This window comes from Hylaeus volcanicus, chromosome 8, assembly GCF_026283585.1.
Source record: "Hylaeus volcanicus isolate JK05 chromosome 8, UHH_iyHylVolc1.0_haploid, whole genome shotgun sequence".
NCBI classification, from domain to species: Eukaryota; Metazoa; Arthropoda; class Insecta; order Hymenoptera; family Colletidae; genus Hylaeus; species Hylaeus volcanicus.
This window is the reverse complement of record NC_071983.1, coordinates 8,138,903-8,162,580: the sequence shown is the minus strand read 5'-3', so window position 1 is coordinate 8,162,580 and position 23,678 is coordinate 8,138,903.

Here is a 23,678-nt window from a genome sequence, read left to right as displayed (position 1 = left end):
TATTTCTGTCCGCAATTTTTTTAAATGCAACCATGAGATTTTGTTTACACATTATGAAAATTGACGTTGAGACATGGTCATTCAAGGTTATGCATGGATAGATTTAACTTTGAATGGCTATGTATGTAATAAGGCTATATCTATAAATAAATCTCTAAAGGTATGTATTTTTTTCTGTTTATTTTTTCTTGGATTTTTCAATATTTTCGGGTTTGCTCGATAATGCGAGCGATTTTGCTTCCCAAAGTCAAAAAGTGTATTTTTAGGATTTTTGATCTGCCCCACGGTCTGCTCGATCGAATGTTTATTTAGTTATAACTGAAAAACTGCTCGACATTTTTCGATAAAATTCTTTAGATATACAGACACTTTTCCAATTTACAAGATAGACTGTTTTATATCAGGCTTTGCGTCACTTTTTTTCAAATTCATTTCATTTATTCGAAATGATATTCAAGTTATTTCTTACTTTTAACCTGTATTATACGAGATGAACTCGAAATTTCGTTACAGTATTTACAGATGTCATTTATACCTTGAATTAGGAAAGTATCTTTTAATTAACTTGAGATCTAGAATTAATTCCTTTTAATCATTCTAGTTAACCAGAAGTTAAATAATTCATGTTACAACTTACAATGAATGTGTCTATATGAAACTACTTTTAAGATCTAGTTTAATGAAAGTTTCCTTCTAATTTCAAGGTATAAATTAAATAGTGTAAATTCTTTACTTATTTATTTATGTATTGCCTATATTGCATTTGTAATTAAACACGATGTTTCGAAATGAATGGAGGAGGAAAATTGAATCAGAGGCATCTTATCGATAGCATTTGACCTCCTTTCGCATAATGTAAGCACAGGTCTGCACTCGTAATATCAGTTTATCGGATCTCCGAGCAAAGTGCATTCAGTCATTGATACGGCGTGTCGACGCTCGCGTGGCTGTCAATGGACGTCAACTTCGAACATTTGTTGCAAAGTAATGATTTCACCCGTTAAGTAGATCAATTTTAAGGCTGCCGATTTTTCTAATATTCTTATCTCCAAGAAACTATATAACGGAAAATTTGAAGAATATGGATAAATGTACACCCATCTATGCTTATTGTGTTTTGTACCGAAAACCACCAGACCTAACTCAAACTGACCACGTACCTAACAGGTTACGAATATTTTCGCTTAGTTTCTCGACAATTCATTTAACGTACATCAAGTTTAAGATACATTGCCTTTACAGATTAATGTTGTATGCTTCTCCTGAAGATTTAATGAACAATGTACATATTCCAGTATTCGAATAATGTACCCGAAAAATATGAATCAGAGAGATGCTCGAATATGCGAACACAGAGAAATTCGACAAGCAATCTCAGCTCAAGTCTGAAATCGTAAGAAGACATCGACACTTTCCCCTTTCGCCCCGTGCAGACGACTCGCAATATTACATTTTGAAGTATAATAGAACGTCGTGGCGCGTCTCGACGCCGCGCGCCGTAACAACTCGTTCTCCTTCACGATTTCACCATTGTATCGCGCAACCGATTTCGATCGTGATTCTGTATCTTAAAGCGAGGGTAGTAGCCTAGATTACACATGTGTATTAAATCTAAGCGACCAAGCGAAACGGCTTTTTCGTCTGGCAGTGAATGGGTTAAATAAGTACCGTAAAAGTGCTTACTCGAGTTGACGTCGAAATTAGGTTCACTTATCGTGCCAGTAGAATTCGACAAGCATCTCCTCCCTCCCCCGTCCATCCTTAATCTGAAATCTGAAGGAAGCATCGACGCTGGCCTTCCTCGTCCCGCGCGATCGACTCGCGATATTACATTTTGAAGTATAATGGAACGCCATAGCGCGTTTCGACGCGGTAACGACGCCTCGCGAAAAGGCCCATGCATTTTCTTCGTGAAAAGTGCAATTTCTATTCCGGCCGGTGCACGCGCGCGGCGCAGGGAAGCTTTATTGCGAGTGGAATCGCAGAGCGAGCGGTTACGGGCGGCCTCGATCGAGCGCGAACGGAAATTCCTCTGGAGAGGATTTTAAGAGCGTCGGTGGGGGTGGGTATGCTCGACGGTGGTTCAGCGCGTTCCCTTCCACGCGGGGGAGCGTCAATAATGACGGCGCAGTGCAAAATCGCACGTCGTCGACCGGAGCGAGGGGGAATGCGCCACCTGTTACACCCTGGCTCGCCAGACTCTTCAATCCCAGCACGGAATGGGTGGTGTGAACAAGCATAAAGTCGAAAGTTCGGGTTCCTTCGGCGCTCGTAGTCTCTGGCGCGGTAGTAGTCTGAGGTCACCAGCGAGCGCTGTTTCTAGGGGTGGTAATATTTTCGACCGCCAACTTTCCAGACTACCCTTTTATCGGTACCTGGAGATCCCTTGCGCAAATGTGATCGTCCCGTTCTACTCGCGGAGAGTCGACGATTCTGGTTTCTCTCAGGTGTTTTCTGAATTGGGCTAACGCAGAAGTTAATAGCGGCAAAACCTCCTAATGATATTTGTTGTTAAACAGTAGTTTGGCACGTGTATTCGCGAGCGAGTTAAGGGAATAAAGTTCAGGCAAAAAAGAAAGGCACATCAGGTTCAGTGGAATGTACAGGCACACATACGCGCTGTATGGTTCAGTAATAAAGCCATAACAGTAAGGCGTTAAATACAAATTGTACTTTAGAACAGTATTTTAACCAGGAACTTCTAAGCAGAGCTGTGCAGTAATGATTACTTTTGTATTTATTACAATTTGGAATAATTACTTTGAAATTAGAAAATAAAATCATCAAATGCTGTATTCAATGACTGTAAGGCAATCTCTTCAGGGATTGCAAGACCGTAGTTTGATAGTCATCGTTATACAGGATAGAGAAAGCTCTTAGGTACGTGCAACTGTTGACCAAGATGGAAAAGCAAATATTAATCGAATTATATAGCTAGAAAATTATACACCACTCCAACACAACGAGAAACTAGACGTCGAAATTTATCGATCCGTTGCTAAAGATACAAGGACGAAGCGTCCCTTGGGAAATCCCACTGGAAGATATTCAATTTAATGCTCGTGCTTCGTTTCGCGTTACGGGGGAAAACAATGCGCGTCATTGTAATGGATAGGTATCCTTGTCCGTTCGCTGTCTCGGTCAGCTTCTAAACTCCGGAGACCGTGGTCAGAGTCGAAGATTTTAATGTACCTAAAAATCAAAGGGAGTAAACTAAAGAACGAGTCTGACAACATGGGCGTTTAATCCAAAAACGTTGAGCAACACTGAAGTAATAAATAAATAAATTGTACAGTATTTACTGAATGCAAAGAAGCGATAGAAAATAAAACGAAAGCTTGGAATGAAAACGCAAAAATATCTATAATATGTTCTCTGAAATTCTCCAGTTCGAGAAAAAATGTCACCAACACTGCGAAATCCCGAAATATATCAAAATTGTTTCCCCAGGGAGCTGGGATGATATTTTGTCAGGAAATCTAAAGAATTCGTGAGATCTTGTGCTCGAGCAAAATCACTAGTTGACACGAATTCCTGTCACCGGATGTACCGTCTTGTCTCACAGGCACGCATTTATTTCAGTTTCGATGAGAGAAGAAAGCCGACTTATAGCAAGCAGCTATAAATAATATTCTTGAGTGATATTCGCGACGTGAAAGGAATTGATCGTCTTGCTCATAAATTATGTTCTCGCGACAGTAATACGCCAGAAATTTAATCCTTTCGAATTCTTATTTTTGGAATTTCAATAAAACTGTATTTGCTAGATGATTCTGAAATAGAGCTACCATTTGATCAGAGTTCGAAAATAAGTTAATGTTTCATATGTTTCAAAAGTGAGTTACGAAATCCTGACCAATGGCTAATTGTAACGTTTCTTCAACAATTTTAAGGTAATTTACCTTAATAACCAGTTAATAATAATGTAAAGTATAGTCGATGTTGGTATCAAAAGTGTTTTCTGCAACGACTTGATTAAAGTATACGCGAATTATCAACTTCGTTAGGCTCTTTCGATAACGTCCTGTGTATTTTAGCCTAAAGCCACCAAACTGCTCCAACAATGAGCATGGAAAGTCCGAGCATCGATTTTACATTTTAGTGCATCGCACTTTCGAATATTTCGCAACTTTTATCGAGCACCGATGCGCTCTACACGCTCGATCGGCGTTTGACCACTCTCTCCGGTGACCACTCAAATGCGTTCCGCCTCCGCTCCGGTGGAATTGTGCAACCGAAAACCACAATATGGTAACAGAACTTTTCACATCGACAAAAAGGAAGAAAAATCCGAGGTCAAATCGAGTCGATGCTTTACGCCCAACAATTTAGCAGATACATTTCAATTTTTCGCGTGCTTCTGTCGCGGTGGTATATAAACTGGTATACATAGGGTGTCTCTAATTTTAGTGTCGAAACTTTGGGAGCATGTAAGACATCGATAAACTAAGAAAAAGTGCATTAGACATTTGCTCGTTTTTGTTCCGTTTTAGAAAAAAATCGTGAAAAGAAACAAAAAAGTTTTCGTCTTTCCTCTCGTTTATTTACACTTACATATTCTGTTATCACTTATTTAATGCGGACACTGTTCAAAATGATGACCTCTCGCTGCAATGCATGCATTACATCTACTAAATAGTTACCGCTGGAGTTGCAGCTTGACATTGCTTTCGAGATATTCGCCGTATTGCAGCCACGATTCGGCTTCTCAGTTATTCTCTCGTGTTGATTGGTATCAACTAAGTTTTCTACTTCAAAATTCCAAACAAATGTAAACACTTGATCTTATTCTGTAAATTTTGTTTGATTGGTACATTGTAGTAGAAAATTTAGTTGTAACACCTTGAAAGGAGTGGTTCGGGAGGTGATTTGAAACAACTTTTACCTTAGCGAAAATGTTGTCCGAGGCTTCGTTAAGGAGATATTAACAGAAACCCCGATCAATCACAGCGCGAGTATGCCGGTGAAACGCCCGCAGTAGTATAGGTCGCCCTGTATACTCTTTTTGTATCATTCTAGCAGTAAAAGTACGACATTACTTTCCTCGGCACTCCAATATAATACTGCCCTTAGTTTCAACCTGTTTTTTCGAAAGTGTCAGCTACTGGTACAATAGTCAAGAAGTGGACGCCTTTGTTATAAATAAATCGAGAATCGTTTCGCGATTCAAACGGTCCCAAGAAAGAAAATCCCTCTATCTTTTCCCTATATTCGAGTCTTATTTGGTTTTGCTTTATCGCCGTTTCGAGACGCGCCACAGATTCGGGAGGAACGTTACGATATTCGATATTTCCCAGCAGGAAACTTTTCCATCGAGTGGCGCGTTGCCTCGCTGTGCTCAGGAAAAGCGTTCGAACGAGCAATCCTTTGACGTGCAGAGATATTTTTCGTGCTATTCTCGGAAAGGTAAACGCCCGTCGAGCACCTCGATGCAGTCGTTCGCATTCGTGCCGTGCTGCTTGGGGATAAAACGACACAGATGACGAGTGAATCGCACTCGCGTTAATACAAGAAAGGGATCATCTTTTTATGACACGCAGCGACGGATTAGGATTTTGTAGACTCCTGGGATGTTGCTACAGCTACTGTGACGCCTCTCGTAAAATTTTCAGGAGAAGAAAGTAAATTTGACAAAATTAACTTATTGGATTTATATGGGGCGCTTTCTCAATTAATAAAGGAAAAATGAATTTAATTTTCGCGATGGAAAGAACAGTTAGAAAACTATGAACTTATTTTTAGTAACCAGAAGAGCTTTTATTCGTTACCAAAAAGTACTGTTTCTATTTCTGTGGGAAGAATATAATTTTGTTATGTAATGAGAGCAAAATAAATGTCTGATAAAAAAAACGGAAGTTACTAATGACTCAACCTAAATATATTGCGAAAAAGAAATAGTGAAAACAACATTCTCGAATAAGTCAGAAGATAAAAACTCAATCATCTTTCCTAACGATTTTGTTACATACCTTTGACACCGTTCTCCCCTTCTGTCCGAATATCGATACGAGTCTCTGCAACTGCAACGCTTGAAAAGTCATCCGAGTTCTGACTAGATTCCCTTCTTCTTTGCTTTCGAGTACTTGTTACTCGTTTGATCGCGAAGCTTTGCCAGTTCGAGTGGAACGATAATAATGTCAGAGTTCCACGATAAACAATCTTCCTTTGTTCCCCAGGGTGCTTGAACAACAGTTCCTCAGGTACTTCGTGAAACGCTTTAGGACCTTGACAGCTCGGAGTAGCAATTACTTCGCGGAGTTACTGAATGTGGGTTGAGTGAGCATTTAACCGCGAGCTCACAGCCAAAACAATTCTCGTGGTCTTGAGGGTGCGTTCTACAACGCGGTGACCGAGTTACTCTCAAAGAATCTTGCGCGAAGGAGCCACGGTTGTTCCCAGTCTTTCGTTTAAATTACCTTGCTCTATAATTGACCCAATTAAGTCATTTGTCCTTCAAACAAACTCATTGGTAATGCTATTGTCGAGCTCGTTCAATTCTTAGAATTATGCTGGAAGGAATGTTATGCAAGAATGAAACTATTGGATCGTCCTACAAGTTCATACCACTTATTCTTCTGCTACTCAAATTAATATATGAAACATACCAATAATTGTTATAAAAAAAGGTAATCTCGCTTATTTTACAATGTCTTCCCACCTTTCTGACACAGTCATTATATCGTTACGATAATATTTCTGTAGTTTTCTTATAAAATATTGACACGGTCTGCAGCACGAACTTATGGGATGGTCTAATAATCGTAAAATGAACTTCTTATTTGAACGCCATGTTAGACGTCCATCTGTAACGTGAACTTCTCTAAAGTCTGCGTCGGTAGGTCTTGTCGGAAGCTTTCACGCTTTGCTTCTGATCTTACGTTAGCTCGTACCAAACTATACCTGGGAGCCATTGTCTGAAACGTGTTAAAGCGTATATATTACGTTTTGCACGTGAAATATCCGATATCATGAAAGGATGAAGTTTCTCACGGTTTAATGAATGAAAACTGCTGTTAAGTAGAATTTATCATGCATCGAAGATCGCTATTTTTGGCGAATATACTTGCCATGAAGAAATAGTATTATTTTGTGTTAGTTGTTACAATTTGCTACCTAAATTGCAATTTTGACGAACGTTAAAATATATTTCGACATTTTAGGAAGTCAACATGTTATCTCTATAATTAAAATATCATTTAAAAGTGGTCTTTTGCCTGGAGAATATTGAAAATTATTTATCGAATACCTATTTTAAGTTTGTTCGCGAAGAAAATATATGTATAAATTAATACATAAATTCAAAACTCCAATTATTCCAATATTTGGGCGATAACAGTTTGTAAATTCATAGTAGTAAGGAATACAAATACGATTTAAAAATAAAGGGTAATGCAAATCAATTCAATAAAGTACGAATGGAATGGAATATATTCGATATTTAATTTTAAATGAAAGTACACATGATTACAGTTAATCGAGAAGGATCATGTTTACGTGTTTTAAAAGCTTCTTTTCGTAAACCCTTCGTATTATAATACGTCGATTTCATTTCGAAAAAATGTTTCGTGTAAAATATTCAAAAAAATGAAAATATTTCATTTTGTACTTCAGGGTATCGCACTAAAAATACCGCCATTTTTATACTATACAGTTTTCAAAAAAACAAGAGACGTAAAGAATACATTCATAAATAAAGAACCTTTTTTATATTCAAATTTCAATAAATGGAGGACAGAAATCGCTATAGATAGGGCTGCCATTTTGAATAAAAATCGACTCTCGGATAGAGATAAATATTTTTGTATTCTACAAACAATGCATATTCATGAATGCAAACTTTTCGGCCATGTTGTTCCACGACAACTTATTCCGAAAGAATATTAACCATTTCATTTTGCCAACCTTGTAAAATCTCTTAATTCGTAGGAAAACCTAATGATGGGAATTAATATGAGTCGATATTATCGATGCCAACACGTGACTTGTAATCTGGCATCAAATGCATTGAATTTTATAATTGCTTGCGTTCTACTGAGTTTGCGTTTATACGACTTCCTGCTAAATAATTGAAATACAGAGCGTTACCATGTTACTTGGACTCGTAATTAACGCATATTCATGAAAAGTTACGTTAATTGAAAACGTACAAATGTGTTACTCAAAACCGATCTATTCGCGTTTAATTGTTACACGCAGGTCTTTAATTGTATTGATTAAACGCGTCCAACAATTATTTAGATTTAATTAATGTAAACATGTGTTACTGATATTTAAACCGTGGAACATTTTTAATTCTTATTCGAACCTGAATATTGACTAATTGACACGATTACACTTCGATATAATATAATTATTAAATACAGTACACGTACAGTACAGTACAGTACACGAGCACGTTAGTTACCGTTCAGTTCATCTCGATCAGCAGTTACCAGCGCCCTTCGTTCGGTGATTAATTATGTAAATTCAACGGCACAATTGGGACCGTGGCCGGCGATGAAACGCACGGGTAATGTAAAAATTAATAAAAATCCATCCCCGTACCAGGCAGGATGACGTCGCCGGTTTCACGATCGATCGCGAACACTGGTTGAAACTGCTTCTACAGGGTTCCACCACGCGACTCAAACTCAACCTCCTGGGCCTGCTGTGTATATGTCACGGGGTGTCTTCGCCATTTCCATGCGCCATTTCAATTTCGTTGGTTTCGTGCGACGAAATTTCGGAGACGTCGATCGCGTGCTGGGCACGCTAGTCTCGTGCTTGGCCGATCAGGGGAGGCGTAATCATGAGGAAGACTTAGTGACGATTGATCAACAATTTTCAAAAAAACGAACGTAGAACTGAGTTAGTTTCAAGATTCAGTCCGCCACAAGAATATTCAGACACTGATATAAGAGGTTTATCCCAAAAGTATTCGACCTGAAGATATACACTACGCAACGATTGTTTACCTCGCGAGGAACATCACCAATTATTCGCTCATATTGATGAAACTTGATATACAGTGGTTCTAGATCGATGGTCTCGACTCGGTAATAAAAATCTCTTCGGGCGTTCTTTCGTCGTTTCAGTCTTTATTATCACGTTGGTGGCATGCGAATTTGCATTATCGAGTTTCACCATGGACGAATTTCTAACTGGGTATCGATTATTCTTTAAAACGCTTACCGCGGCATGGAAGCAGCAAGCCAGACAGCTGTTTCCTTAGTAACCAGTAATTTCGTAGATCCTCGCCGCGCATCGCTGCCGCTTATTGGAAAATTAACGATTTTATTCTGTCTCCCTGTAATTATCTTCCTATAACTCGTACCTGATCACCCGTTTAACGTTACAATTTTACATAGCTCAAAATCCAATCACCATTATTAATTGTAAATTCCTACTTATGTTTTGAATTACAATTTTTAAGGATACGTAGTTAAGAGAACATTTTGCAATTTTTTTATAATTTCTGGTGTTAAGTTTGTATTGGAACGAAACCTCGTGGAAAAAATAAAATTAATATTTGACAGATTAAAAATCTAGTGAGGGCGCGGGGAAGTCTGGGTAATTTCCTGGACAAGAAAGCTCGCGCGACGAAGGCATTAACCGAGCCTGAGCAGCCCTACCAGCGACGAATACCAAACTCGTCCCCGCAAAACTTGCCCTCCGACCATTCTCCGGAATACTGCGTGCTGCGACCATAAAACGTAATGGCCAGCAAAAATACGACCCTAATACAGCCACACACGGAGAACATTAAACACTGCGTCCAGCCATTTTGGACAGATAGACCGTGTATCCTTCCGCGAAAGCGATCGAGACTCGTGATCGAGGGTGGGATTCGTATACTGTAAGTATATGAGTATAGAGCACATAGTCAGAAGGAAGATATGTTGATGGATGATATTATAAGTAGACAGTAGATGTTCATGCAAATTATCATACGTTCATGAAATCTATGTTATGCGTCATTTAAATATGTTGCAAATACGTAAAACATAATCCCTGCAAAATTTGAGCTCTTAATTTTACCATTAGCATGAGTCCCAAGTTTTCGAAAATTTTAAATAGTTGTTGTATCTCAGCAAATATAGAAAATGTGTGGGATCAACGTAACAGCCGGGTGCATGAAGGTGGCAAACAATAAGCAGTAATACTAATAAATTAAAAGGACAAATTGTACATGCATAGACACAACACGACTTATATAAAAACATTATGAGAAAGTCTACCCATTACTAACATTTTATAAAGCGCGATAGTGTATTTAATTATACCTACATATTTTCTTTAGTTTAAAAGATAGTGTCTTATAATTTTGTAATTATATTTATATTTATATGTTTATAATAATATTTGTTGGGTCTTACAATTCCAAATCGAATTATATTATTTTTGTTTAAATCGAAACTTTATTATAGATAATATTCATATAGTTCATGAAAATGTGATCTAAAAATAAGTTCTGCTTTGCATATAACGTTGTTAAGTATAAACACATTATTATCCCCCTATTCTATTATTCTCAGGCTATCTCATAGTTTTGTCCACCAGTGTATACTCGATAAATTTCCCAGAATCGCCGAGCAGTTGTCCTTTTATCGTTTCTCGAGGCTCTCTGGTGGCCTCGCAAAGTTGTATTTTATTCTACGCAAGGACAAACGACATAACTCTCAAGTTCAGGGCCGTAAGTCTCGTCTCTAAACCGGGCTGACGAGAGGGCTGCGTCAGATAATCCAGCGGCTGCCGAACGAGTTCCCCGAGTCCGAGTTCTCGTGCGTTCAATCTCAACGACACATTTATCGTGCAACAGAATGGGACGATAAAGAGGACTACACTGTCTTACAAACGAGGAGTCGGGAAGTCTACTAAAAGACTATGGCTCCGAGATTCAGCATGGTGATAGACTACCTCCCGCTGATATTGTGGGTGCTTAGAATCCACTGACGACCGTATAGTTTAACCCTTTGCACTCGACACCTTTCTTTTCGAGGCAAAGTAGCAATTCGAGATTATTTTGCAAATATCAGACGAGATTTTCGACTGTAGTTTAAGGGTGGTGGCCCGATTAGGAAGACAATATTAAGTGTTTGTGCTATTCTAAATACCAAGATAAGCAGCATTCAGAAAATACATCATGTATTTGATTTTAAACATATTGTTTTGTTGGTACAAATTGTTGCTAGTGACGAATTATTTTTTATGCTACGAACTAGAATAAGTAATTTGACGTGATTAGTAATCACTGATTACTAAATGATTATTACATGACTAGGTACTTTCTTAATGGTATGGACTATTAGGTCTTTCGTCTTTAAAGGATGGTTTGTTTATTACAAATGTTTATACAGATAGTGTTTGACGTGAAATGTTTACCGGCCTCTGTATCACTATTCGTTTCAAATGTTTGCATGATATTTTTTGACGAAGATAAATTTTCCAACAGAGCTGTCACAAACAAGCTTTCCGTGCGTTTTCAGTATATTTACAAAAAAAAAACCTGATTTTAATGCAGTATTGATACAATCGTATTGCATCGACGGAAATGCATCGAAGCGAATGACACGTATTTCAATTAAAAATTCATGTCCCGTTCAGTATTACATTTATTTGCAGTTGAAATGTAAAATCGGGAAGGACTTATTCATCGATCTGATATTTTACCACCGTGGTAATAAGGGTAAAGCTTGTTTTTTTTTTTAATCGCTTCGTGTTCCCTGTTTGCTCTCAATTTACTTTTCAAATATACGGAAGTTGCTGAAGTAGTCACTTGAACTCATAATACCACGATACTTAAATTAGCTAATTTCGTTAGTGACTAATTCTATAAAAAAGAGACTACAAAAATATAAAAAATAATAACAAAAAAATGAAAGGGATAGACTAAAGTAGAGCTTTCGAACTGAACGTTTATGAACTAAACTGTTGGATGATGACTTTGACGATAATTATGAATGGCGATCATTTTTGATTTGGCTGAAATTTTTGTATATTATAATACCCTATTAAATATCTTCTTTGCTCATCGTTCACGCCACTGTTTCAATATCTATCGTACAAAAATAATCGATGAAAAAAATACAAATAAGTTGTTTTAGCATTGCTTAATGTTATAAGAAAGTCTTGTTTCGATATTCCTTATCATTTCGACAACAAAAGTTCTAAAAACTTAGTTATTTCTCAATCATTCAATCCAGAACACCCGCTTAAGTTTTAAGCACTTAAAAAAAGGGACAACTCTAACCTCCAGAGTGGGTTCTAACCTTCTAACTGGCCTGCGACGTGCAATACCGTAACGCGAAATTAGACATGCCACTATTCCTTTCAGATTTCGACATCCCAATTGTCTGCACGCGAATTCTTTCCGTTATTTTCAGACGCGAGATCTACCCGCGAGATGATTGCCAGTTGTTACGAGCACATCTGGTCCGAGAAAGTGATAATGTGGTCCTTTGATCTACGGGCGACATGACTGGTAACTGGTCGCTATTTCCAGCTAAAATCCTATCTCATGGTCACGTAACAGCGTCCGAGAGTTTGCTCCAACAGAGACAGTTAATTTCACGCTGATTAGGATGGGGACCCAAGACAGGTAAGGGGAGGGTTGGAGTTTTGAGGGTAACTGTACGCGAAACGGATACGTGTTCGTCCGTGAAATGACCATTAGGTCCATCTGGCCAATAGATCCACGCAGAATTCCGTAACAGCGGGTTAGATAGACAGCAAGCTAAGCATGTAACACATGCGCGTACCAAGTGCACATGTGCGTTCGTCTCTAGCATATAAATTGAGGAGGGTTGTTCGATTGCCGTTGGTTTCTCGTCGAAGAAGCGTGGCCGTTTGATACTTTCGCTCGCGTTAGAATCCCGGGGCAAAAATGGAATGTGGGACGTGGAACAGGACGATTCGGTTTCCCAAGCTGGCATCGTACGTGCACGGACCAGATCCGCGGGCACATGAATTACTACGTCAGCCAACGGGCATGTCGTGTTCATTCGGAAAATATGAAGGGCCTGGTTCGAACACGCGAACACGCAGCTAGGAAAATACGTTTAAAGGGAAAAATGGCAATGTCCGACAGTGGTGTCTCGGAAATTTCCAACCGAGGTAACGAAGGTACGCTCGCACAAAGATCCTTGCCACTCTGGATACTATCTTCTGATTAAATGCGCGCGTTGGTCAATGGAAATAAGATTACACTTATTTTTTTACACTTACAAGGAACGCTTTAGAAGTATCCGCTTTCGATTTTTTTGAAATTTTGCACGCTTAAAGAACATCGAGAAATATTCGACATATTATTACATATACATTCGATAATATTATCAACTCATAACATTGACAACGATATTTTTTAAAATATCAAATACTTCTATTTTTATTTTTCTAATCTGATATGTATTTCTCAAAATATCCCCAATTTTCAACCATTTTTTACCCATTTTGATTTTTGTCGATTTCAGCATCATCTCTAAACCAAAATGCAAAACTTCGTAGGTCAAATTGAGACAGACGCGAATTACTTACTTTTATTCTGGGGAATCCAAATCTCCAATAAAAAATGGGGATTCTCATTTAAGTTTTTTATCTTTCTCCACCCCCGAGGGAGTGGAGGTGGGGGTCGAGTTTGTTATAATTGGATGTCCCCCATCAAGACGAACAACTTTACAACTCCGATGCATAATTCTCGATTTATTTCAATGTCTTTAGATGAATCGTCCACGCTGTATATTACTATTTTATAAATTGTAAGAGATACCTTTAATTAATAACTCTTTCGATGAGTTTTTTGTCAGGTTTTTAGATAAACTCGAACAATACAATCATAACACGTAAAGGGAGCTTCATAAGTCAAATTCTTCATCGTGGAACCTAACTAATTAGAGTAAACAAAGACAATCGCTAATTCCCGGAAACACCCGAAAAACGCACATTATACAATACATTGCACACGCATTAAGCATAACTTACAAAATATTGTTTATCTATTTGTGAACTAATAAAAACTTTGACTGTTTGCGTTATGAATACACTTCAGCTGTTAGATGTGATACCGTTGCTCTTGGTATAAATGAATTTTAAAATAATTCCATGAATTATTTTTGTAAATTCGCGTCTGTCTAATACAAATTGTAAGTGTTCGTTATATTTTGTTTGTGAGGTGAATCTAAAGACTAAATCCGATGCTAAAAGTGTCATGCCGTGAAATTCCTGGATTTCGACCAGAGGGTTATCGATCCAAATGGCAGCAATGATCGGAAGCAAAAGGTGCACGTAAACGTCGAAATTAGTGCGAATGGGGACCCAGGGCCGAAGTTTCACCGTTCTCCACCCTCGAGGTACGTGACGTCCAGGTCTTCAGCGTGTGGCAAGCCGCGAACAAGTTATCCCGGGGTTGTTCTCTTTAATCTTTATTGCTACTATCTTGAATTCCGAATCGATCATCAAGGTTTACCCCGAAGCCCACGGGACAATCAGCGGATGGGAAGGTTTTACGAGGTACTTTTCCAAGTTCGTTAGACGTTCCAGTTCCACGTTGCATCCGCTTCCATGGACCGTTTCACCTTTCGACCTTACTCTTGGAACGCTAGACAACGGCGCGCGAGCGCTATGCTTCCTGGATACCGAGGAGGTTGAGGGATGGGGCGAGACGCGCTTAAATCCGACGACACTTTCAATGCTGATTCCTTTCATCCCCTTAAAAGGCAAAGTTACGATCCGACTGTCGGTGCTTCGGATTGACTTCACAGCGGGGACCCTGTCACGATCCAGCCTTCCGATCTTGTCTTGCTGCGCGTTGCCTCGTCAAATTCCCTCGCTGATAAGATCGTATAAAAGAGTATTCTCGGGCGACAGTAAATCGTGACATCTAGATCTAAATTAAAAGTTAAGGTATCGCGACTGAATATAGGGACCGAATTCCAAAAGTAACGATGCCACTTGGTTTTATAACTGTGATTGTTGTTCGAGTTCGCCCAAACTGTATCCGATGGGAACGAGATGTTACAAAACAATAATACACAATACGCATAATATAATGTAACACAGGGTGTACAACATGATCCAACGTAATACAGCATGATACAACATAATACTGTACAACAGAACGTAACACAGGTTGATACAACATGATACTGATTAAAATAAACTGAATTAAAAATTGATTTTTTATATCGTTCAACGTATAGTTGACTGCAGTAAGAAATACATAGATTTATTCTAGATAGATGTAGATTTTTATATCATGTATAATTCTCGAAAATGAGTGTATTTTTAAATCGTTACTATCCCTCTTTAATAAAATCGCTTATCATATTCATGTAACGAAATATTCAATGAAGAAAACCAATAATTTCGTTCGATGAAAGCAGATTCGTTAACGTTTCAACTAAATTCCTGAACATAACGGAACAGCGAACAGAAGCTACCCTTGGGGCATATCGTGCCTTCGCCGAAGTAATATCGCGATATATTATACGACTGTCAGTAACAAGATGGTCGAACGTCAGCAAGGATATCACGTGGGTGCGACCGCGTACGCTGGATTTGGATCGTGTTACCATCAAGGGATTAAGCTACGAAGTTGGATTGCTGAGGATCCGAGAGGGATAACGGAAGCGGAGATGAGGGGAATACCGAATGAAAAGGACGCCGTCGGGCGTAACGAAAAGAGGAAGAAGGAGGGTAAATCCACCTAGGGGATTCCGGTTGCCTATTCGAGCTGATGAACGAAGCGACGCGCGAACTTAAATGGCAGTTGAGAAATATAATTTCCTCAGCTGTCAAACGTGTAAGCCGGAACTGTGCCAGGGGATCTGCACGTTTCATTCAACGTACAACAAGCGTCGCCAGCTTCAACGTCCTCCAGCAGTCCTCACCTCGCGTCTCGTTTCCGTCTTCGTCCCTTCGCGACCCTTCCCGTCAAAAGCCACCCTTCTCAACCATTTTACACCCAGTGAAAAATAGGCCATTCTGCTTAGTTCTTTCTTTCCTTATTTTATTAGGTATTTTGGAAACAAATTAATGCAAAATGTCTCGGTAACGTCCAAGCACTGTTTTTTCTTTGAAATTTAATTATTTGACGAGCTACCTGGATCGCACTGATTTATTTTTGGAAATGATACCAGACCATCGCAAAGTGCGCTACATTGACAAATCATATTAATAAACCATTCATTCTTGAATTGGAATGCAACAAGTGTTCACTTTGAATCGTCGTTAATCACGACGGAATATTCCGAGGTCGAAGTCGGACCGAGTTCAGTGAAATAAGACTACGCATGGTCAGACGCTTCGCTGTGATTACTTAATTGTAAGACTGAGACTATTCCAAGGGTATTAATCGACTGTCTTAAAAGTATCTAGCAAGCAATTTTTTTCGAACAGGGGTAAATCAGAATTTATTTGTCACGAAATTACAATTTAAAAACTAGCAAAAAACATTTTCTTTAGCAACATATCAAGATTATCCTGATTTTTTTAAACGGAACTAAAACACATAGCGAACGTGAAAATAAATACAGTTATTCGTAACTTGTGTAGACTATAAATTAATTTAAACTAACTATGCATTTCTTAAATATGTATATAACTATACTTCTAATAAGTTGCACTGGAAGTTAATTTACATCTGTCCTATATGATACCACTAACAGTAGAAACTAAACTATACGTATGGTTCGTAAGTATAGGTCTACCGCTGTATAGGTACAATCTTACCACAATTCTCGCAGTAAACTTGACACGCTTCGTGAGGTTGGAATTTCGCGTTGAAGTATGTGGCTGCTATATATGCACCCAGTGGCGACAATATAGTGCAAGATTGTAAAGTTCAAAATCACTCGGTTATTACACATCGTGTCTTTTATTCCTTTCTTATTTATTAAGGTATCGCTACTATTACTAATACTAGAGAGTAAATTGCAACCATTGCCTTCCCATTCATCATTTTTGCGCTTCCTAACGTCGCTAAGTGAAACAAAAATGGAGGAACAGGTCCGAAAGTAGCCATCCGTAGGCGACCGCGTCGTTACTCATATTAGAAACGACCGCGCTAGCGCAGGTACACGTTGGGTCTCTGACATCGTCCGGGCGCGTTGATTCAAATTTAAATTGCATAATTAGATCGTCGCGGTTAACGTCTCGTGTGGAGCTTAAAACCTGCTCGTTTCGTACGTGCTGCGATTCGTTAACCAGGTACCAGATCGTGCACCAGGAGCTGGCTAATTATCACACCACTCGTTCCCGCTACGGAGTTATGAATGATACATGCGTACTCGCTAATGACCATTTCCCAAGAATTTCCCCTCCGTTTTTATTGAAACGTCCCTGGAAATCGAGGCAAATTAGCACGTAGAGATAATTGCGCGCAAGTGACAAGGAAATGTAAACTGCTCGAAAATTTCAAAAACGTTTAGGCGAACCTGGGAATTTTTTAAATTCATGTAAAGAAAATGCATTTCTTTAATATGATGTATAAAGAGTGAAATTTAATATTCACCTCTTTTTACATAATCACAGTAGAGATTACAGTAAGACTCCCATATCCGAACTAATAGGGAAACAAAAGTGGTCGGATAGGGGAATTTTCGGATAATAGAACTTCCGTATATTAGGGTATTCGGGTAATGCAAGTACGGATACGGGAGTCTCTACTGTATTCCAAAAAACGTGTAACGGATAATCTCAAAGCAGAGCTCCTAAGCTGGCAGGCGAAGCATCGACTCTGAGACCCGCTCGATTCCCCCTGATTTCATAAGGGTCGACTGCCATCAGTGCGAATAGCGTTTGTATTTATCGATGTTACTTTCCGGTTAGTCTGTCTGAAAAAGCCAGACAACCGAGCGAAGCCGCGATTCCGTTTCATGAATGCCGTTGCACTCGCTCGATTTTACGAGCGTCTCCATTTTTATGATGTACTTTAGAAAAGCTATGACTGCCATCCGCTTTCAGGCGATACCTGCCCGCGACTAAGATGCGTGCGAGTAATAACCGTTTCCCGCTTCGTCACTATTTTACGCTATCTTCCTGAACGGGCTATGCGAATACTGTTTAGACTACGACGGTTCGACATTAGGTATCCGCAATGGAAAATTTTGTAGTTTGAGAAAGTTTTGTATGCTATCGAGAGGTTACATCGTTTTGTGTAAACGAATCTTCAGTCTATTACAAGAATTTTTATGGTAATTAGACAGAGAAGGTTGCTCAACACCGATTTCGATGATTTTGAAATATGTTTTCAAATTCATTATTCTGAATAACTTTTTTCTATACACGTTACCGCCGGCTATTTTTATAAACAATAAACGGGAGATAGGTACTATTACAGTACTATTTACAGTCTTTACCAATTTTGTACCCAGAACGTAAAGAATTAATTCCTTAATTAGACACTTATTACTTTCAACCTCGTCAGAAATACTTGGAACGCCCTGTACATACATTGAGTATGACAAAGCGTAAACGGGTACGTGAGGATTCGCTGTGGGGCCTTCAATGGACAAATATTTCCCCAGTGTATCCGATCAAGTGTCGTGCAGCGAACCGGTGAAAGGAAATTAAACAGGACCAGTATTAAAAACGCGTCGATCAATCTGATCGCGTGTCGTGCCGCAACGTTCCAAGCTGGATGAACAATCAGACTGACGGAACCGCAGGATGACGTGGAATATTTCTATTGATTCTCGAACAAACAAACACATACACGCGCGACGTATCCTCCCATCGACAAACTACGTGTCTGTGCGATACTATATTTTTTAACCATGTATCCCGATACCTCTGAATCAGGCATAGGTTAGACTACATGCATTATAACGTTATACGGTATACAATTAAACACCGAGATAGACTTTGTCGAAACAGCAGTTTTCAATTATTTAAATAATTTATGAAAAATCTGTGCGACTAATTCGGTATTGCACTGTTTGCGAAACGACACAGTAGTCCACTGATAAGAATGCATATAAAGTAGGGCGTACGTAATTCTAAAGGTTTCTCACAATTAGTGTAGACAAGTTTATGACAATCCGATGAATCAGAATCGTGACAATTTGATAGGAGTTTAACGAGCATCGTACAGAATTTAGAATAAACACAAGCTGCTTTTGGCTTGCACGTTGACTACCGAATACTGAGCATTCGAGATTCTAAGTATCTTTTGGACGAAGGAACGACGGCAATGAGGAGGGAAAATGTTTCGGGGTTTCCATTGTAATATGTTGTTCAATGACAGAAAGCTAAGAGGATGTAGTAAGGATACTAGAGAATATTTACTTCAAACTGGAAACTATTGCGTTCTCCACGAGTTCGTAGATTCGTAGCCTTGAACCGAACTCCAATTCCTTAAATAGACCTTTTGTTTTAATACCGAATCCCTGAACGTCTCAGAGAGAGAATCTGCTACAAATGCTTCGTCGACATATCTAGCGAGAGTGCATCAGAATTAAACGCAATCACCTTTCTTCTTCTCTTATTTCCCAATCTCTCTGGCTCTGAAGTTCTGTTAGCTATCGAGAAGAACGTGCAATTAATTAATTATTTAAAATTAAAGTGATGCACTCTAACATAGCAATCTAACGAAATTATCTTGTAAAAGTCGCATATATTTATTAGTATTACTTTAAATTTTGTTAGCGTTTGGTAGACTTTTGTCGCCACGGTACTGTCAATTAGGAGATAGGGCATCGGGGTAACGAATAAGCGCTATAATTGCAACATGAGGAGCCAGCTGTTAGTAGAGGACATTCCGTTCGAATAACGAATGGGAGAGTGTTCGTATTCGGCAGGCACTACTGTAAATCACTCGCCGAAGCAATTCGCGCGAAAAACAGCGGCGGCCGCCGGAAGCGGAACCCTGGCTGACTTATTAGGCGAAACTTGAAAATCGCGAAGTTACCGTAGGCACGTCGCGGTGCAGCTTACGTGGGACGACTTTGCGAGACGTCGACGACGTTGTCGTCGGCGTTGAACGTTATGTAAAGTTGGCTGATTTATGCGCGACAGAGTTGGCCCACAAGGCAACACGAAGGATTCCGTCGTAAGTTTAAACGCTTCTGTCGCGGCGCCCCTCATCGAACGAATAGTTCCAGGTGAAGTTTAGGGTAGTGTTATAGTCACGTGCACCTGTAGTCGTGCCACGCGAGAGGGGATTTCGAACCGTGATTAATGCGTCCGAGCCGCACGAATCTCTCCCGTGGATTCCGCTACGAGAAAAATCGTATTCCTGGCATTACGGCTGAGAGTTTGGTAATCGACGAGGACTGATCGTGACATTTTTCTTTGGCTGTGTTGCAAACTGTGGAATGGACAAACGATTCCCAAGGATCCTCGGCGGAGGAATCGATCATTCCTGTGCCTGTCGAGAACTATAAAATATAAAAGATGGCCTCGTATGGTCTTGAAGTATCGTGAAAGAGCTATAAACAACCTTAATTGTATAGAGCGAGTCTAGTAGTCGGTGACAAGTGGCAATATGGTCATTAGACATGAGAAATTGAATACAAAATGTAGGATAAAATACTTTGACATTAGGCGTTGTTGTCGTGAAAAACGACTTTGAGTATTGGTTGAGTGGGTATACGTGCGTATAATTGGATTGGCTTGACGGGTTTCAATGTAGATTGAAACGTAGTATCACGTGATACTATTGTAAAATTTGAACGATTAAAAATGGAAAATATATGTGTTAAATTAGAGTATAGTTTTATAGTATTATGGAGTAGAACCTCGATTAATGCAGGATATCGGGACGTAAACATTTTCCTTTCCAAAAAAAAAACGCTTTCACCAACGCCGAGGAAAATAATGTTTTACATCTGGTGCGCGAACGTATGGCGGACGTCCTCGATCGTTTGCCTGTTTGTGCTTGCGGAACGGTCATACAACGTGTGGAATGAAATTAAAGCCAGTCGCACTGATTTATTTTTGGAAATGATACACAAACCATCGCAAAATGCACTGTATTGGGATGTTATATTAATAAACCATTCATTCATGAATTTAAATGCGACAAGTATTCACTTTGAATTGCCGTTAATTACGAGGGAATATTCTGAGGTCGAAGTCGGACGGAGTTCAGTGAAATAAGACTACGCATGGTCAGACGCGTCGCTGTGACTACGGCTCGGACTATTCGAGGTGTACAATTCGACTGGCTTAAAATTTTTCGAATATTAAGAATAAACTTAAAATATCTAAGTGTTCGAATATCATTATTCGAATAATACTGATCGAATATTATTATCCGAGTGTTATTATTCGAATATCAGTATTATATGGACACACTCAAATTTTATTTATTAACATATTTGGACTCTAGATTTTTGTTTTGTACCTGAAAAGAATCATAAGTAAGACGATGGAGACGTCCACACAGTTTCAAATTCTAAATATTTGTACGCAAATAAATTGCTTCGGATGTTTCTATCGGCAATGAATTACACATACGCTAACAAAATATTTACCCGCAAACATCGACTTGATACTTCGTTTATATCGCGAGTGATCGTATAAAGACTACGTTTGCGTAACATCAGCTCACGACGCTCAATTTCTGCCAGATTTAAAGCGTTATTAACGTCGTTCCTGGTAGCTAATATTTATCTTTATAACCGTCCACACTCAGGGGATTCGTAACCTTCCCTTTTTCTTGGTTATTTTAGCTTCAAGTGGACCCTGAGCTAATACGTATTAATGGGAAAATTATACGAGAGTTATCTCGTACACTGATGCATGGTTGCGGGTCTCCGAATCGCCGTGTTGAAACGAGAACACGGAATCGGTGAACATGACCATAATTTCTTACTTTTCAACCTATGAAGGAGAAAAGTGTTGTAACAAATATAAATTTCAAGAATCATTTTTGTATTGGAGAACGTGTTCTAGGACTCTACGATTATGGTTTGGCTATTAACAATTGCTAATGACAATTTATAGTTAAGTTTTATGTTCTCACTGCAAGATGTAATTGAAGATTGAGAAAAATCAGTAAATAGATAATAATAGTTAACTCTTGTAGTTTTTTTAACATATCAGTTATTTATAGTCTCAAGAAGATTTTTCTTAATAAATCTCAAGGAAATTAAATTTTTCATAAAAAAAGTTGTGAAAACATATTCTTTATCTTCTTTAATCCAGGAAAAATGAAATGAAATCTTAATTTTGTAATTTTTAGTTGTTCTGCATTCATCAGCAATCTACTTTCTTTATAATTTTGTTAACCATTTTTTCTTGTAATTTTTGCTTTTCCTGTCGAATATTTTACCTTGATTATCAAGTCTTTCTTCCTGTGATCAGTATTTTTTATTTTTAATTAGTTTATATTAACTGGATTGACGTAATTTGTCTCGATGAATTTTCTTTCTGTTTAAGCTATGTCTGAGTAACTTTTATTCATTTTGTGTTTTAGCGTTTTTATTGCACAGATATGCAAGAATATTCATTTTATATTTCCTCTCTGCAGTTGGAAGATTGCAAATATATAATACGGCGCCACCAACACCGAGAACATCTACTATTCAAAGTTTCTTCTTTACCCTCTTCTTTGAACTCGTTCGTGAAGAATAAAATACATTAATTGTATCACTCTAAAGTACAAGTAAAACAGTATATTGCTATACTTTGATATTTTTCTTTTCTTTATTATTCAAACATTTCATATTTTTATTTGAAAGATCCCAAACGCTCAACGTAGCGCACCTAACTCTTAGAAAATATTCCTTTCGAGATCTCCTACTTATGCTCTTCTTTGAACTCGTTCCAGAATTAAATACATTCAATTCGCATCTACCTACACTCATCGATACAACAAAATCTCCACTTCAAATTATTATGTTTTTGAAATCCTTTTGGTCTAAGGAACAACGCGGAGATTAAGTTTTCGTCTGGGCAATTTTTACATCCACACACCCTTTCCCGCGATGAAAGTCGGTCGAGCAGTAAATCACATAGATATGATTTTTTTTTCAACCGCCGCGGAAGAGGCGAGAAAGTCCCTGCTTACTCAGCGTTGTTAGCAGCACGCTAGTCGAGTCTGCGGGTTTCCCTAAAAACAGAATAGCTTATCCTACAAAAATCAAGACAAAAGATTTGTTTAATGGGTAGAAAAGGAAGTCACGGTTTTTCTTCCAGACAAAGTGATTTTTAAATCAGAAGTTCAACCGAAGAAATACGTGGAGTGTACAAAAATTTACTCGACTGACATCCTGTCTGTCAATTTCAACTGAGTTACCGTTTTATTTACATTAGTTTTGCATTTTGTAATCTTCATTTCATTTTGGTATCACTCGATATCGTTTGTAACTTCTGCAATTTTGTAAATTTCACTTGATATCTTTTGAAATAATTTCCAGAATGCAATCCTGGTTTTCTTTCGCACGTTTCGCAAAAAAAGTCGATTTCTCTACTTCCTCCAGGTATTTCTCTGTTTGAGCAAACTGCACATTCCTTATGTTTTTCTTCGGGAGATACAAAAATAAAATGAGGTTTTCCATCTAAACGATCGTTTTACCACTTGTTTCAGGCAGAATGTTTTTTACAGACTGCGTAGTTTCTTTTGTAAACAATTATCTGACGATTTTTCCCTGAATGTTTTGATTTTTCGAAAAACAGAAAACAAGTATTGTACAGTTGATCCAAATAGAAAAATACCTGGAGGAAGAAGAGAAACCAACCTTTCTGGGGAAACGTGCGAA